This window comes from Canis lupus, chromosome 1 (genome assembly GCF_011100685.1).
Source record: "Canis lupus familiaris isolate Mischka breed German Shepherd chromosome 1, alternate assembly UU_Cfam_GSD_1.0, whole genome shotgun sequence".
NCBI lineage: Eukaryota > Metazoa > Chordata > Mammalia > Carnivora > Canidae > Canis > Canis lupus.
Window position 1 is genome coordinate 122,581,957 of NC_049222.1, and position 15,145 is coordinate 122,597,101.

At 61.6% G+C, this 15,145-nt stretch overlaps 3 long non-coding RNA genes across 4 annotated transcripts; all 3 read left to right on the forward strand.

The window, feature by feature from the left end:
* The first annotated feature begins 923 nt into the window (after positions 1 to 923).
* On the forward strand, positions 924 to 2,386 carry LOC102153276. Its single transcript, XR_005354821.1, has 3 exons — positions 924 to 1,068; positions 1,550 to 1,661; positions 2,329 to 2,386. It is a non-coding gene; the product is annotated as an uncharacterized LOC102153276 (long non-coding RNA).
* Positions 2,387 to 2,447: 61 nt separating this feature from the next.
* LOC111098428 lies at positions 2,448 to 4,376 on the forward strand. Its single transcript, XR_005354822.1, has 2 exons — positions 2,448 to 2,508; positions 3,232 to 4,376. It is a non-coding gene; the product is annotated as an uncharacterized LOC111098428 (long non-coding RNA).
* A 3,168-nt stretch (positions 4,377 to 7,544) lies between these two features.
* LOC111098422 lies at positions 7,545 to 13,740 on the forward strand. 2 transcript variants are annotated; one of them, XR_005354819.1, is made up of 3 exons: positions 7,545 to 10,215; positions 10,434 to 12,673; positions 12,819 to 13,740. It is a non-coding gene; the product is annotated as an uncharacterized LOC111098422 (long non-coding RNA). The 2 variants fall into 2 exon arrangements; XR_005354820.1 differs by having other exon boundaries at positions 7,551 to 10,665; positions 10,831 to 12,673; positions 12,819 to 13,737.
* Positions 13,741 to 15,145: the final 1,405 nt, after the last annotated feature.

Genomic DNA, 15,145 nt, shown 5'->3' on the forward strand with positions numbered 1-15,145 from the left:
AGCCTGGCTGGCCCGGGCCTTGCTCTCAGGCAGAGCTGGGCACCTAGAGCCGCTTGGCTGAGCCAAGAGGGGCGGTGGCGGCGGGAAGGGGGCATCTTGTGCGCTAAGCACGGGAATCCCAGAAGAAGAGAGGTCAGACTGGCTGCACCGGTGTGAGCAGTGAGGCCGGGGCCAGGCAGGAGGAGCAGGACCCGGTGCCAGGGAACCGGAGGGTGGGAAGGCCCCGGGGGCTTGGCCCCTGTCCTCTCTCAAGCCCGGGCCTGCCAGGTCAGCCCACGTCCGGGCCCCCGCGGCTGCTCCGCAGGTCGGGCTTCCCATCAACGTCACGGGGCTATGGGCTCCGTGGGGGGCACGCTGGCCAGCCGATGGGTGGTCCCGGCGCGGCCTGGCCCTCCCTTCGCGGGGGAGCAAGTGCAGTCCCACGTCTTCAGGCGGAAGGCTGTGATCAGTTAAAACATTCCAATGAAAATTCAAATTGCCGTTTACGCTTTATACGCGGCAGCGCAGTGGCGGCGGCTCACACTCCGGACTCCGTGCTGAGCTCAGGGTCCCCGGGGCGCACGGCTGGTGGAAGACGCTGGAAGGACGCGCAGGCAGCGCACCAGCTCCTCCCACCCCGCCCGCCCGCCCTGGGGGGGGCCCAAGCGCTCCGTCCCGAGGGTCCCCAGGGTCCCCAGGGTCCCACGCGGCCCTCCCCACCTGCGCGCCTCCCTCGCGGGATGTTTTCCTCGCAGCACCAGGCTTTGTGCTTTGCAGGTGCGGGAGGCTTGGCCAATGGGCATCGCCCATTTCCGACCGTGTGATTGGCTCAGGGGGTGGCACGTGACCCCCCGCTGGGCCAATAAGAACCTCCCGGGGGGGGTCACTATGCTGACCGGAAGTGGGTCTGTTACGCGGAGGCCATCTTGCCGCTCGAGGTGCCGAGCCTTAGAGACGTGGGTCCCCGGGGGTCGAGGGGCGCAGAGGCGGAGGAAGGGGAGGCAGCTGTCGGTCACTGAGCTCCTGGGCGCAGCCCAGCCCAAGACCAGGCCCCTAGAACCTTCCAGATGCCGGAGCCGTTGTGCCGGTGTATGTATCAGGCCGCGGAGGCTGGGTCTCCCGCGGCTGGGCTTCGCGCATGCGCGGTCGGGCCATGGCTGCGGCTCCGCAGGTGCGTGCCCACCTGGGAGCCTCTGGGAGCGGGACACGCTCTCGTCTCCATCCCCCGGATCCTGACGCCCCTGGCCGCGCCCTCTGTCACCTGCTTGCATGGCGCAGCCCCTGACCCTGACCCCGATCCGACCCCGCGTCCCCCGCCCTGCGGGAGCTCCCGGGACACCTCCCCCTCGGGGGGGCAGGTAGACAGGAAGTGAGCAGGACTCCCTGCCAACAGGGGGCGAATAGAGGTCGCTACCGACGCGGTGGCCCACCGGGTGGGGAGGACAGCCTCGCCCCGTGTCCTCCTTTAGGGGTCAACCTGGCCACTGTGGTTGTCTGACCCAGAGGACCCCCCCCCGCCCCCGAATTCGCTGGGGTGTCGGGTGAGGGTGGGTCCCCATTCCCTAAACAGGAAGGAGAGGAGGAGGCAGCAAGGAGTGGGTGGACTGGGAGTAACCCAGGCCCAGAGGCCCGAGCATCCCCGGTGGCTGCACAGCGTCTGGACGGCAAGTTTGGCTGAGCAGGTGGGTGAGCGGATGGGGGCAAAGGTGAGAGGCGCCCAGAGTGCTTCCCGGATGGTGACGGCCGCCCGGCAGGCCGGTGTGCCACGTGGGGCACATCCTTGTGCTGAGGGTGCTGAGGCCCAGGTGCGGCTGGTCTGGAGGTCACGGGGCCTCCGCGCTGCAGGCTGGGGCTTCCCCACCTCCCCACCTCCCGCCCTGGGCCGCTGTCTCAGAGCCTCTCCACCCCCAGCCTCTCCCTGCACGTTGTATTTCCTTAAATCTGTTTGAAAAGAAAGACCTACTTGTCCCCCACGTGTCGTCCCCCGTCCCCCCCCCCCCCCCCGCACGCGACACCACAAAGCAGAGGGAAGCGGTGAGTGTTTATAACTGCAGGCCAGAGGCAGGTCATGGCCTCGAGGCCTGATCTCCTACTTAAATCAAGAAGTGAGGTGGTGATTCCAGGTACAGGAGGTCCTGGGGCCCTCGGATTCTAGAGGCAGGAAGCAGAAGGGTGGTTGCCAGGGCCGGGGAGGGAGAGGGCCACGGGGAGTTTTTAGTGGGTTTCAGTTTGCAAGATGGAAGTTCTGAGGACAGAGCGTAGGGAAGGGCGTGCCACTAGGTGAATGTAGACACGACACTGGTTCAGTTCTTTTTTTTTTTTTTTTTAATTTTTATTTATTTATGATAGTCACACACACAGAGAGAGAGAGAGAGAGGCAGAGACACAGGCAGAGGGAGAAGCAGGCTCCATGCACCGGGAGCCCGACGTGGGATTCGATCCCGGGTCTCCAGGACCGCGCCCTGGGCCAAAGGCAGGCGCTAAACCGCTGCGCCACCCAGGGATCCCTGGTTCAGCTCTTAAAAGTAGGTAAGATGGTAAATTTGTGTTGTGTGTTTCTCAGCACAGTGTTTTAGAAAAGGAGATGAACGAACGTGAGAGAGGTGTCAGCCCCCTCCGCTTCCAGATGAGGCTTTGTCCTTGATGAAGCAGAACACGTGAAAGAGAATTGAAAGGCAATGACTCACTCCCTGAATGATGTGGATGTGCTGTTACTTAAAATTAATATGTCACACTGTGGTCAGAGGAGGAAAGGGGATGACGAAGGTGCAGAGGTGTAGGCAGGCCGAGGAGGGATCTGGCCCCCGTGCTGCAGGAGGAGGCCGTGGGGCAGTTGTGGCAGGTGCCCCGGCCACACTACAGGAAAGGGAAGTGGGAGCTGCAGATCCCAGCTGCCGGGCTCCATCCGTGTGATCCTGGGGAAGGCACGTCACCGGCCCACAGGGTGATGAAGAGGCTGCGGTGAGGCTGACCTGAGCTTGGCCTGGCAAAGTACGTGGGCGGGCTCAGTGCGCATGGTCTAGGGGTCCTGGGTGGCCGTCTTTTGGGGCCCTGTTCCTGGATCTCCTCAAGAGTCCCCTAGGTTTTCACGGATCTGTGAACTCAGTTCCCGTGGGACATTTGACCAGGTTCCCTGTGTTCACATCCTTCCAGATGCCAGACGAGAGGACGTGGTGGTTGTACCGTGTCACTGGGCTCACGAGGGAACTGCATCCAGTTGACGCTCATTAAGTGTCTGTTAAATGGTTACAGGGATGACTTCTGTCCTGGGAGTATGAAGTGTGAAGCAAGCATCCCATCCTCAAGATGCTCAGATCCAGTGGAAGAGCCGCCTGTGGTCCTCCCCAAACTGCAGGGGTTGGGGAACCTGGCAGTGGAGGCCTCATCCTGCTCGGGGGAGGAGAGGGCTGGGGAGGGGAGAGTCACTGCAGGTCACTGCGGGTGGCTTTGCCAGCTCACCCACACCCTCCACCTCATCGACTCCCAGGTGCATCTCCCAGCCGTGTCGGGGGTATTTGTGAGGACACAGCTGCGCGCTCCTGGTTGCTCTACCTCCCCCCGCCCCCCCCTCGGGACATTGCAGTGAAGGACTGACTCCACATGTCCCCTCCCTGCTTGCTCTTTTCTTTCTGCCTACTTGACATCGTGACATCTCCACTGCCCCTCGGGGTACAACGCCCAGGGTGGACTCTGGGTTCCCCATCCTGCCCTGCCTGCAGCACCACCTGCTGCCACCACTCACTCAAGGCTCAGAACAGCTTTCACTGCAGGCACCGGCAAGCCCCAGTGGCTCCCTGTGCACCCACCCCAAATATTTCCAGTCTGTCTCTTGACCTGTCTCCGTCCCATCCTGGAGGGAGCCACGGTCTGCTCTCTGGGCAGCCGAACCCCGTCCTGAACTTCTTTCCCACTGTGTCGCTGTCTCTTCCCCACGGAAATGCCTTTGTCACCAAACAGCCCAAATCATCTTTTTCCTAAAAAATAACTGACTTCTGTGAATCAGTGAAACTTGCCCCTTCTGCCGCATTTGACAGCCTTGTGCTGATCACAAAATAGTCGATTGCACAAGAGCCAGGCCCCGCCAGGCTCGGCTTCTGCTGCTGCGCTCGGGTCCTGGGGTCCTGGGGTCCTGGGCCTGTACCCGGCCCTCACTGGGCTCCGCTTCTGTGGTGCGTGTGCACCTGTTGGCCTGCTGCCTGCTCCCTGCCCACCCCCACCCCCAGGGGCCAGCTCAGGCTCCAGCAGCCCCTCCCGGAGGAGGCCTCGCCAGCCACCTGCCTCCATCAGGTTCTCTCTGTCTCAGGGTGCGCCACTCGCCGCTTTCTCTCAGCATCCTGTTTTGTTTTTTAATTACAAGTATTTCAAACATACAAGTAGAGAAGTGATTGTACACCTTGTATACTTGTCCTGTAGGTTTAATAATTAAGACTTTGTCGTATTTGTTTCATCGACCCTGCGGCGGCTTTTTTCTTTTTTCTTTGCTAACATACTTCCAGGCAGGTTCCAAACATTGTCGTTTCACTTGGACGTGCCTGAGTATGCATCTCTAAAGCACGGCCGCTTTCTTCCATAACCACAGTGCCAGTAAGACGCCTACCAAACTGAACGGTTCTTGGTAGAATTTAATACTCCGTCTACAGTCACATTTTCCAGTTGTCTCAAATGTGTCTTTTAACCATCGGTGTGTGTGATCCGCACACCACGTGTGGTTCCCGTGTCCTTTGCTCTCCACTGGGGAGTAGCCTAGTAGCCTCTTGTGTTCCACATTTGCCGCGTAATCCAGGTCAGTCTCCTTCACCTCACTTTCTGCATTTGTCCCTTTTGCTTCTCCATGGAGTCGTTTGACTCGTTCCGCTCTCCCCTGGCTTCCCCGGACACGGACGCCGGCTCTCGTAGCCAATTAAGCTCGTGTCTGCCGGTGATGCTGTGGGCGCTGTGCGTCACCCCTCCAGAGGCCCGTGTGCCTGGCCGTCCACTTTCGTGACGCTGAGATCGATCAGTGGGGTCAGGTGGTGACAGCCTCCTCCAGCCAGAGTACCAGCCCCCGTGAGGCCTCACCTAATAGTTTCATCCATTCATAATTGGTTCCTGAATCAGTTATGTGATTAGGGTTTGCAAAATGGTGATTTTCTATTTCCTTCATCACTTTCCTAATTAGAGGCCTACATACCCAGAGGGATGGTACGCGGGAGCACTCCACCCTGATGCCGGCAAGAGCAGGTGCATTACCTGTAAAGAACTTAGAAAGAGGGATCCCTGGGTGGCGCAGCGGTTTGGTGCCTGCCTTTGGCCCAGGGCGCGATCCTGGAGACCCGGGATCGAATCCCACGTCAGGCTCCCGGTGTATGGAGCCTGCTTCTTCCTCTGCCTGTGTCTCTGCCTCATTCTCTCTCTCTCTCTCTCTCTCTCTCTCTCTCTCTCTCTCTGTGACTATCACAAATAAATAAAAAAAAAATTAAAAAAAAAAGAACTTAGAACGAGAAAGAAAGGACAAGTCCTCTGCTTGTGTAATTGCCACAGCCTTGCCATTGTAACCAGTGTCCCTGAAGGAACTGCTGCTCCTCACGGGGCCCGGGGCTCCTGCCTCCTCCCTGCTGCAGTGCACGGCTGTTCAGGTTCTACCCACTGGAGTCTTCTGGAAAGAAATCTTCCATATCAATTGGGGCTACTTGGTTGTCCTGAAATGCAGCTCCTAGGGTGGCATCAATGCTTAATTCTGTCTTTTTAATTAAGCCCCGTATTTTTATTCTTCATCGCACTTGAGACATTTTGTAATTGTGCGTTTGTTTGCTGTCTGGGGCCTGCTTCAGGAGGCAGCTACGCGAGGGCACATGGGAGGCGCTCAGTACTCACGTTTGAGTGGAAGATGCGAGAACGAAGCCGGGAGGGCGAGCGCGTGTCAGAGGTGCAGTGAGCAGAGCAGAGGGCTCAGGGCTAGAGTTCGAGCGGCACGTCCTGGCAGGGCAAGGGCAGGTGTCGGGTGTGTCTGGGCCTGAACGAGGTGGAGGGGGCCCCGAGGCTCACGGGGCACCCCCGTGCCCTGTCCTGAGGGCCGAGGAGCCAGAAGGTCTCTCTGCCCAGGCCCGTCCCGGACCCGCGGGAGAGCCCACCCTCTTCGGGGACAGAGTGCGGGGCTTGGCCACCGTCTCAGGCGGCACCGCCTCCTCCCTCCTGCTAATTGCTCTGTTTTCCTTCCACTTCACAAGTGGGTTGGCTGGTAACGCCGCAGTCTGTTTTATGTACATGTAGATAGTTAGCAAACACGAGACGTGTGGTGAGCCCGTTCCATCCTTGTGTGATTAACACACAAAAGCAAGGGAGCTCCAAGTTAGAGCATCTGCAGCTCAGCCCAGTGTGCAGCACGCCATATGGCCAAGGCGTGGGACAGGAGGCAGAAGAATTGCGTCGTCCCTGCCTCCGTCTGAGGAGCTCCTGCGCTCGCCAGGGCCACGGGCTCCTCCCGCCTGCCTGCTCTGGCCCAGGCCGGCCAGCTCCCATCCGTCCGTCCCTCCGTCCATTGCATGTTCCTTGAATTCCTGTCCCATGCCAAGAACTGTCCCCTCACCAGGATAGAGGAACCAGGACAGAGAGGTCTGTCTCTGGGTGGGGGAGGGGTCAGGACATGAGTGAGTAAAGCACAGGAGAGGGAGAGGATGCTTGGCGCCCGTAGGTGGAGCAGAGGCTGGTCACTAAGGCTCAGGTGCTTCAGGAGGGCCTTTCTGAACAGGCGGAGGCAGCACAGCTAAGCTCTGAAGCCTGGGGAAATGTGGCAAGAATTGTTGGGAGAAAGTATCCCTGGCGGAGGGAACAGTGGGTGCAAAGGCCCTGAGGTGGGGATGGATTTAATGTTGTTAGTAGCGGAACCGCAGGAAGGCCGGAGAGCAGCGAGCAAGGGAGAGTGGGGCGAGGCGGGTGGGAGAGGGCAGGGCTTCTGGGGCTCTGGGGCTTGCAGGAGACCTTGGGGAGTCCGTAGTAGGGGAGTCACGGTTACGGTTGCTCGGCTGCTAAGGGCAGCGTGGATGGGAAGAGGGCGTCTCCTGGTGCCGCAGGTGGCGGCCTGGCCAGGGTGGGGGCGGTGGAGGTGGTCACATGTGGTTGCCAACAGAGGGAGGGCGGCTGCCCAGGGCCTGCTGAGTGTGCAGAGCTGTAGTTTTGCTCCCGCGTCCCCTCCCCTGCACGGTCCTAAGCACAGCGGCTGTCGTTTTGCAGGTGGGCATCTGGGGAGAGAAAGGCAGTGCCCAGGACCACACGGACATGGGCGACCCGTGTCCTTGGGCTGCCAGAAGCCCGCCCAGGGTCCACCTGACTGTCCCGCGTCCCTGCTGGCAGAGGACCCTGGTGGGTGCCCCATCAAGGATGACGGCCCTGCTCGGTCCCCGCGGCGGGGCTTCCTGCTGTCCTGGGGGCCCATTACCTCCGCGGCAGGGGAGGCAGGGCTGTGTGTGGGGCAGTGGGCGGGCAGGCCTGAGAGGCTGGCACCTGCAGGCGGGCGGGCTGAGCAGAAGCACGCGTGGGCACAGGCCCTGAGCGTGGAGGCCCGCGGCCCACGGGGCTGCCCCGCTTCGGGTCGGGTTCCGTCTGCCTCCGTCGGGTGCCGTGGGGCCACATGGGGCCCTGGAGGCCCAAGGCAGAGGCCGTCCGGGGGCACTGGTGGCTGCAGGCCGAGTGCTGGCTCTGCTCCCGGCTGCAGGGGCGAGGCACCTCCTAGCCCGCGACAGTGTGGTACACGAATGCAGATGCTACTGGGTTATAAAGCAGCCACTGGGGCAGAGCTCAGGCGACACCGTCCTTTTCCTAAAGAGGGAAGAGCCAAAGGTCTAAGTCCCTGAGCAGGCAGGTTGGAGACTCGGGAGGGGCTCTGCTTACAGGCCACCAGCCAAAGGGGACAGCCCGGTGCCCTTGGTCCACAGCCGGCCGGGCCACTGGTGACAGCCCCGTGTTGGTGCCACTTGGTCCGGTGATGTTCTTCACAGGCCCGCACCGCGTGTCCGGTGCTCAGGCTGGACGGGCAGAGAGCCCCAGGCATCCTGCCCTGGTGCAGTCCCCAGGCTCGGGGTCGGAGCATGCTGGTGGGGGCGGGGACCCCCTGAGGACCACGTCGTCAGTACGGGTGACGGCCAACGTGGCCTGTTAATGTGCGTCTCCAGGAGGACGAGGACTAGGCCCGCGCCATCCTCCACCACCTGGTGCTGCCGTTGGCTCCCTTCAGATGGGGACGTGGCCATCGAGGGGGCACGGCAGCCCTTAGGGCCGCCCGTGAGGACACAGTGGAGGCCTGTGTGTGCTCGGAGAGCGGGGACCGGGTGTGGACGGGGCAAGGTGCAGAATGGCTGCCCCGGAGGAGTCGATGCTTGAGCCGTGGGCAGGAGATGGGGACTGACGATGGACAGATGAGGCGATGGAGCCGGAGGACGGGCGAGCTGAGCCACGGCTCGAGGGGCTGGGAGGTGGCAGGTGTGGGGTGCACAGGCGGGGGCTCCTGCCTCGTCCCAAGAGCCGCGGGAGGCCAGCGAGGTGCGCCGTGGAGGGACCCGAGTGGCCCCGAGGAGCCCTGTGTGGGGCTGTCGTCGTGGGGGGCGGCCAAGGGCGAGGAGGCGGGGAGCGGCCGTGTCCAGCGCTGTTGGCAGTGAGATCCGCTTGGCTCAAGCGGACTTGCGACGGGGACAAGGGTCGGGGCAGGGGCCAGAGACCCAGAGATCGTGGCCCACAGAGCTGGCCACCAGGGAGACCCTTCGCGCGGTGCAGACACTGGCATGTTCGGGTCCTGGGCAGGGCCACGGAGGCGGAAGTGACCCTTACCAGCTCTCTCGGAGGTCAAACGCCAGAACCTTGAAGGAGTGGATGGTACGACGAGTACCTGCTCACGGCCATCTTCGTCACGAGTGGTCGGTGCTTTGCCGTATCTGCTTGCCCGTCCTCTCCACTCGCGCACGTTCGCACACGGATGCGCACTCGGACTCACGTGCACACACACATGTCCGCCACGCACGTGTCTGCTGTGCAATTGCAGGCATCACCACACCTCATCCTAAACGTTTGTACCCCTTAAACATGAAGACAGTCTCCCCAGTGAGCAAGGTCGCGTTTTCACTCCTCAGAACCTCACCGTCCTGGAACAGGCGCGGTTATCCCGTGACACCGTTTGATGAGTGATCCTGGTCAGGCTCCCCCTTGCCCCAGGTTTCTGTGTTCAGTCGAAGTCCTTGCTCTTGGTCGTGGGGTCTGCTCTTTGGTCTCCTTCCACGTAGAGCAGCCCCGTCCCCACCGCAACCCGTTTCTTCCTGTGGCCCGGCTCTTGGGCAGCTTCTCGCAGGACGTCGTGGACTCTGGCTTGTCTGACGGTTGCGGTTCTGCTGCTGCTGCTGCTTCTGCTCTGTTGGGATGTGACGCCCGTAACCTAGCTCGCCCGTGTGAGTGAACAGTTCAGTGGCCTTTAGTCTCTTCCCAGATGCGTGTGGCCATCACCGTAGTTGCTTCTATTACATCGTCATCACCTCGAAAAGAACCCGAGTAGCTGTTTCCCAGCTCAGTCCCTCTCCGCAGCTCGACGCGGCCGCTCATCCACCTTCCGTCTCTGGGTTTTCCCGGTCTGGCTTTTCATAGAAGGGACTCGTGTGCTTTGCTGCCTTTGGTACGTGGCTTCCTTCTCTTAGCGTCACGTTTTCAAAGTTTGTTCACGTGGCCGCGTTTCTTTTCACGACTGAAGGGTACTCCACGGTGTGGACGCGCCACATTTGTTTATCCACTCGTCCACCGGGGGTCATCGGGGCCGTCTCCCCTCTGGTTAGTACGAATGTGCTGCTCTGCACATTTGGGTGCAGGTGCTCGTGGGGACCCGGGTTTTCATCTCTCTTGGGTAGACACCTGGGAGCTGAATTGCTGGGTGACTTTGTTTAATTGTCGGGCTGCCGCTCAGAGCCGCGGAAACATCTTCCAGTCCTGTGGGCAGCACGTGAGGCTGAGCTCTCCGCGGCCCGTGCTCGTCGTCATCTGTCCGAGGCCGTTTTCCTCGGTGTCCCGCAGTGGAGGCTTCTCTCTCTGCCCGGCCTCCCGAGTCGCAGCCTCACCCCAGCAGACCTCCCAGACCCAGACGGCGAAGGATGCAAATGGCACATAGGACCAGACCGGACGGCACTGTTTTCTTATTTGGGGGTGCCAGCTCCTGCACTTTCCTACCGGGTTTCCTAGCACCTGAGGATCCCCAGGAAGCAGCCAGGCCAGAGCTGCCTCCAGCAGGTGAAGGTGGCTCCGGGGAGCTGGTGCCAGAGACCAGCCGGGGCTCCCGGGCCTGCCACCGAGTGCACAGGCTGCCGTCCTGCGAGCTGCAGCACGTGGCCCTGGGGAAGGTGGTGGGAAGGGGACTTTCCCCAGAGTGAGTGCCCCATAGGAGTGGCCTCCGCGCTACACGACACCCAGGACTCTCCGCCCTTGGGTGCTTCTGTTCCCCGTCGCAGGAGCTGCTGATGCTGTGGGAAACTGGGCTTCTCTGGAAGTGGCCAGGCCGGGGTGCAGCCCCACCCCCAGCCTGGAGGCTGGCTGGAGGAGGCCGGCCCAGCGCGGCCCTTGCCCCTTGCAGCCTCGGCCAGCCTGTCTACACTGCAGTCCCTCCTCCGGGACCAGAGCCCCCGTTGGAGCTAGGGGGCCTTCCTGGCTCTGCAGGCTGTGGAGTTGGCTCCGTGTGACCAGGTGAGGCTAGGCAGGCAGCGGTTTACCCCGGGATGGCCTCTCCGCAGCCCAAGTCTCCTGCCCACCCTGCCAGCGCCCGTGCTGCCTGGGAGCCAGATCCCTCTGGGATGCTCCCCTCATCTTCTCCTGTCTTCTCTCCTGCCTTGCACATCTGCCCGTCTTCAGCTGTCAGCCTCAGGTTCGAGGCCTGGCCAAGTGTCGCCGCCTCTCCTTCTCTGCCCTCCTCTGAAGGTGTGGGTCGCGGTGCCTCTGTGCCTCCCTCACGCTGACCTGGCATCCTACCGTGTGTGTGCAGAGTGACCAGGGCAGTGACTTCTGGTCCCAACAGACACAAGGGTTCTCCTCGAGGGCAGGGCCTGAGTCCTGCTCGCCTCTGCCATCTTTATTGATTTGCTCAGAACGATTTTGGTCACCAGCGCCAGAACCTGAGCTCAGACTGGCCTAAGGATCCAGGGTGCATGTTCCTGAAAGCCTAGGGGTGTCAGGTACGGCCAGGTCCAGGTCCCCTGTGTCATGGCTGTGCCCACGTCTTGGTCCTGCTGTCAGCAGCCTCTTGGGTGGTGGCAGGGGCCCCGGGCTGGGGTCCAGGGGGCAGGTTTGGGTCACGTGCTCAGGGAGCAGCCGGCTAGGATTGGTCAGGCCCATGTCGTGGTTTCATTGAGATTGGGGTGTTGTCATGGATGGGGGGCAGGGGTGCTTCCCAAGGGAGATGGGCACTGGGCAGGCCAAACCGCAGGAACCCTGAGATGATTCTCCCCGACTCCTTGCCCGCCCTCAGCGCCCCACTCGGGTCAGTAGCGTGTTTACCTCCCTCCTGGGTGCTTCTCGCACCTGCTCTGTGTTCTCAGCAGGAACTGACCCCTGCTTCTCTCCTTCCCACGGCCAACCGGGGTTCGTTCTGTCTGCCACAGCCAGGAGGGGTCTCTCCAACACCCAAGCAGATCCCATCCTAATTCAACCCTGGTTGGTGCCCCCTTGCCCCTTGGAGGAAGTCCGTTCTCAGCAGGGTGTGTCCACCCTTGGTGACCTGGCCCTTCAGTCCTGTGGGGACTCTGATGCAGGACTTGATCCAAGGACCCTAGGATCATGACCTGAGCCGAAGGCAGAGGCTCAACCACCGGGTCACTTAGGCATCCCCCACCCATCTGTCTGATGATGTGTCCACTTTTCTATCCATCCATCCATCCATGCATCTAAATTCTAGGTATCCATTTGTCCATCTGTCCATCCATCTATCCATGCATCCGTCCATTTATCTGTGTGTTCACCCATCTGTCCATCTCTCCATTCACCTGTCCACCTATCTTTTCACTCATCCATCCATCCACCCACCCACCCACTGGGCATGGACTGGCCCTAAATGAATGTGCTGGGTGGTGGGTGGAGGAATAAGACAATGCACCCACAGATGTAATGTTACCTGGGAACTACATGCTCAAGTGTTGGCAGGAGGAAACACCAGGCACGGTGCCCGCAGTGGCGTGGAACCTCTCAACCCACCAGGCTGATACAACAAAATATCCCCTTCTGCCTGCTGATGGCTGCTGGCTGCCAGTCTGTGAATCTGACCTGGAGCTTCCAGCAGGAATCTTAGCTGAGGGGGCTGGGCAGGGCTGCCAAGAAGAGGAGGCGTTCGAAAGCCTGAAGGCTGAGCAGAGTCCGTGAGCCCAGGACTCACGGAAGGCACTTTGCAAGGAGAGGGAACAGCCTGATGCCATCCCGTGCCAGTGCGTGATTTTCACGTGCTCTCAGCCTAGTGACTGTCCCCTTTCTTCTTCCCCCATCTTTCAACTCAAGGGTGAGGGACGACAACTGCCCCTGCTCCTCTCCCCTCTGCCCAGCTGCCCCGCGGGACTGTGGGGCAGACACGTGCACATGGATTGAACTCCCGGGCAGGGACCTTCTCTATTTGTTCTCTGCTGCGGCCCAGAACCTGGAGGAGGTGCTCAGGAATCCTCGTCGGGTGGACAAATGACAGGAGAGTGGGACATACTGAATGGATGAACGAGTGAGTGAGACGGATAAGCAGGGCTTCCAGGTGGTCCAGGTTGGTGGGTCGTCCCGCCTCAGACTCTGATGGGGAAAGTGAGGGCAGGGACCAGCTTATTGTGCATTTCACTCATTTTACAACGATTCCTAACTTTTAATTACAGAAGCATATGCTGAACCCGTCTTGCCGTGGGAGGAATGCGAGCCTGGCAGGCAGGCGAACCTACCCTTTCTCCCCAGCTCCCCCTCGCCCCGCAGGTGGACGTGGTTGATGGTGGGGACGTTCCCTTCCACGGCTTCCTCTGGGCATTTCTCTGTGTGTACGAGCGCGTGGGCGCGTGGCTGGGGCTGCACCCAATCACGGTACGTGGCCCAGTCATCTCGCGGGATTGCAAGAAGAGTTGGGGCACCTGAGTGGCTCGACTGGACAAGCATCCGACTCGATTTCAGCTCAGGTGGTGGTGTCCGGGCTGTGAGCTGCAGCCCTCCGGTGGGCTCTGTGGGGAGTCTGCTGCTCTTCCTGTGCCCCTCCCCCGTAAATAAACAGACAAATCTTAAAAGAGGGTCTTAAAAAAGTACAATTACACGGCAAGTATCGCATCTTATTCTATTTTAAACTTACTTACTTATCCTGGAGCTTCCTCTTCACGGAAGCGCGTCTCCTCCTTTCTCCCTGCTGCTGCTCAGCCGCTCCTTCTTGCTGTCAGTTGAGGTATTCTGAAATGTTCGGCCGCAGAGACCTTCAGTGCGTGTTTCTGGATCCAGCTTCTCAGGTCCCCACGTCGCTGCCCTCGGCGCCTCGAGGAGTGTCCGGCCACCGCACTGCAGGGAGCCTCTTTGCCCATGGTGCAGGGACGGTCCTGCCGTGTGTCCCACCAGGAGCAGTGGCGGCTGGCACGGAGCCCCCACCAGGCCCCGGGAGCTGGGGTTAAGGACCCTGAGTCCAGTGACGCCCAGAGGCCCCCCTCCCACCACGGCACCTCCGCCAGCAGCCTGAGGAGCTTCTGACCCAAACCAGCCACGTCTCCCTCCCTAGAAGCTCCCCGGTTCTCAGGCATTAGCCCGTCCCCGACGCCCGCGCAGCCTCTGCAGCCTCCGGCCTCGCCGGCCTCCTGTCCCCGTGCGCGCCCCCGGCCTGCGCCTGGCTGTGGCTCAGCGCCGTGGGAGGGCCGCTGGCCTCACGTCTGCTCCGCCGCCCGCCAGCTCCCCTGGGGCCTCCCGGGACCCCACCATCACTGGGACTTCCTGCCTTTGCAGCAGTGGTGGCTGCTGGTCTCCCCTGGACCCCAGGATCTTAGCGTCGCCGTGACCTCGGGCCACAGAAGGGGCCCTGCACCTCGGGCACTCCGCGCACCCTTGTTGGCTGAACGACCGACCGACGGACACAGCCTCCAGTGCCGGCTGACAGCCTCCCGGCTCCTGGCCCCGCACGGCACCTTCACCGCGCACGCATGCAGCGCGGCCCACCCTCCGTGCCCCTCCTCCCAGAGCAGGGCTCGCCCATTTCCCCACGAGCCACCCCTCCGGCAGCCCCCCCACCCCGCCCCGACCACCCCAGAGGGCCCCACCCCTGCAGGCTCTGAGGCCACAGCCACTCCCATCCCGGCCTCGCCGAGGGAGGTGCGGCTCCAGCAGGTCCCCTTCCAGAGAGCGGCGGCCCAGGGTAGCGGTGGGGTGCTTTTTTTCCCATATGAGAAAAAATTAGCTTTTCCTTACCAGACAAGAATGACAATTTACAGAAAATTATGCCCTGAATTCATAATCTGGAATGAGCGGAAATGGTATTCTATAGTAATCCATCCCAACTGACTCGCTATTGTATACGCACCTGCTAACATTTTTTAAGCCGGGACTTTATGGAAAGGACATTTTGATCGCTTCTGAAGTTTGCTGAGCAATTCCCCTCGCTCTCAGGCATACGGTCTTTGTGCTGGAAATTTCCCCCGTGGCTTCCCGCAGGCACCAGCAGCCCAGCACGTGGGCCCGCGCCCCGCTCGCACGCACAGCCGCAGCCCCCCTCCCGCTGGCAGGACCGTGCCGGGGGCTCTGCAGGTGCTGAGCTGCGGAAGTGGGCGCCGGGCGAGTGCACTCACAGTTGGCACCTGGGCCGAATTTGCCCGCGGAGGAGCTGCAGGCTGCGGAGCCCTCCGGAATTCGAGATGCTTCCCGCGCCGGATGAGGGGAGGGCCTGGGGGAGCAGGGGCGCGGAGGGCCAGGCAGGGCCGAGGTCCTGAGAGCTGGGCGGCCTCTGCAGGGACGCCGCACGGGAGGGGCCGGGGCATCACCGACGCCACAGGCCCTCGGTCTCTGTGCTCTTGCAGAAGCCACTCATTCCGGGGCCCTGCCGGCAGCCAGCCGCCCTGCCCTGCCGCGGCCTCCAGCGCAGGACTGTCCCCAACGCAGGGTGGACGGGGGCCCATGAGGCAGGGATGAGGCCACCCACTTGCCCGGTGCACCGTGGGGCCGGGGCAGGTGCCTGCAGTCCGAGCTG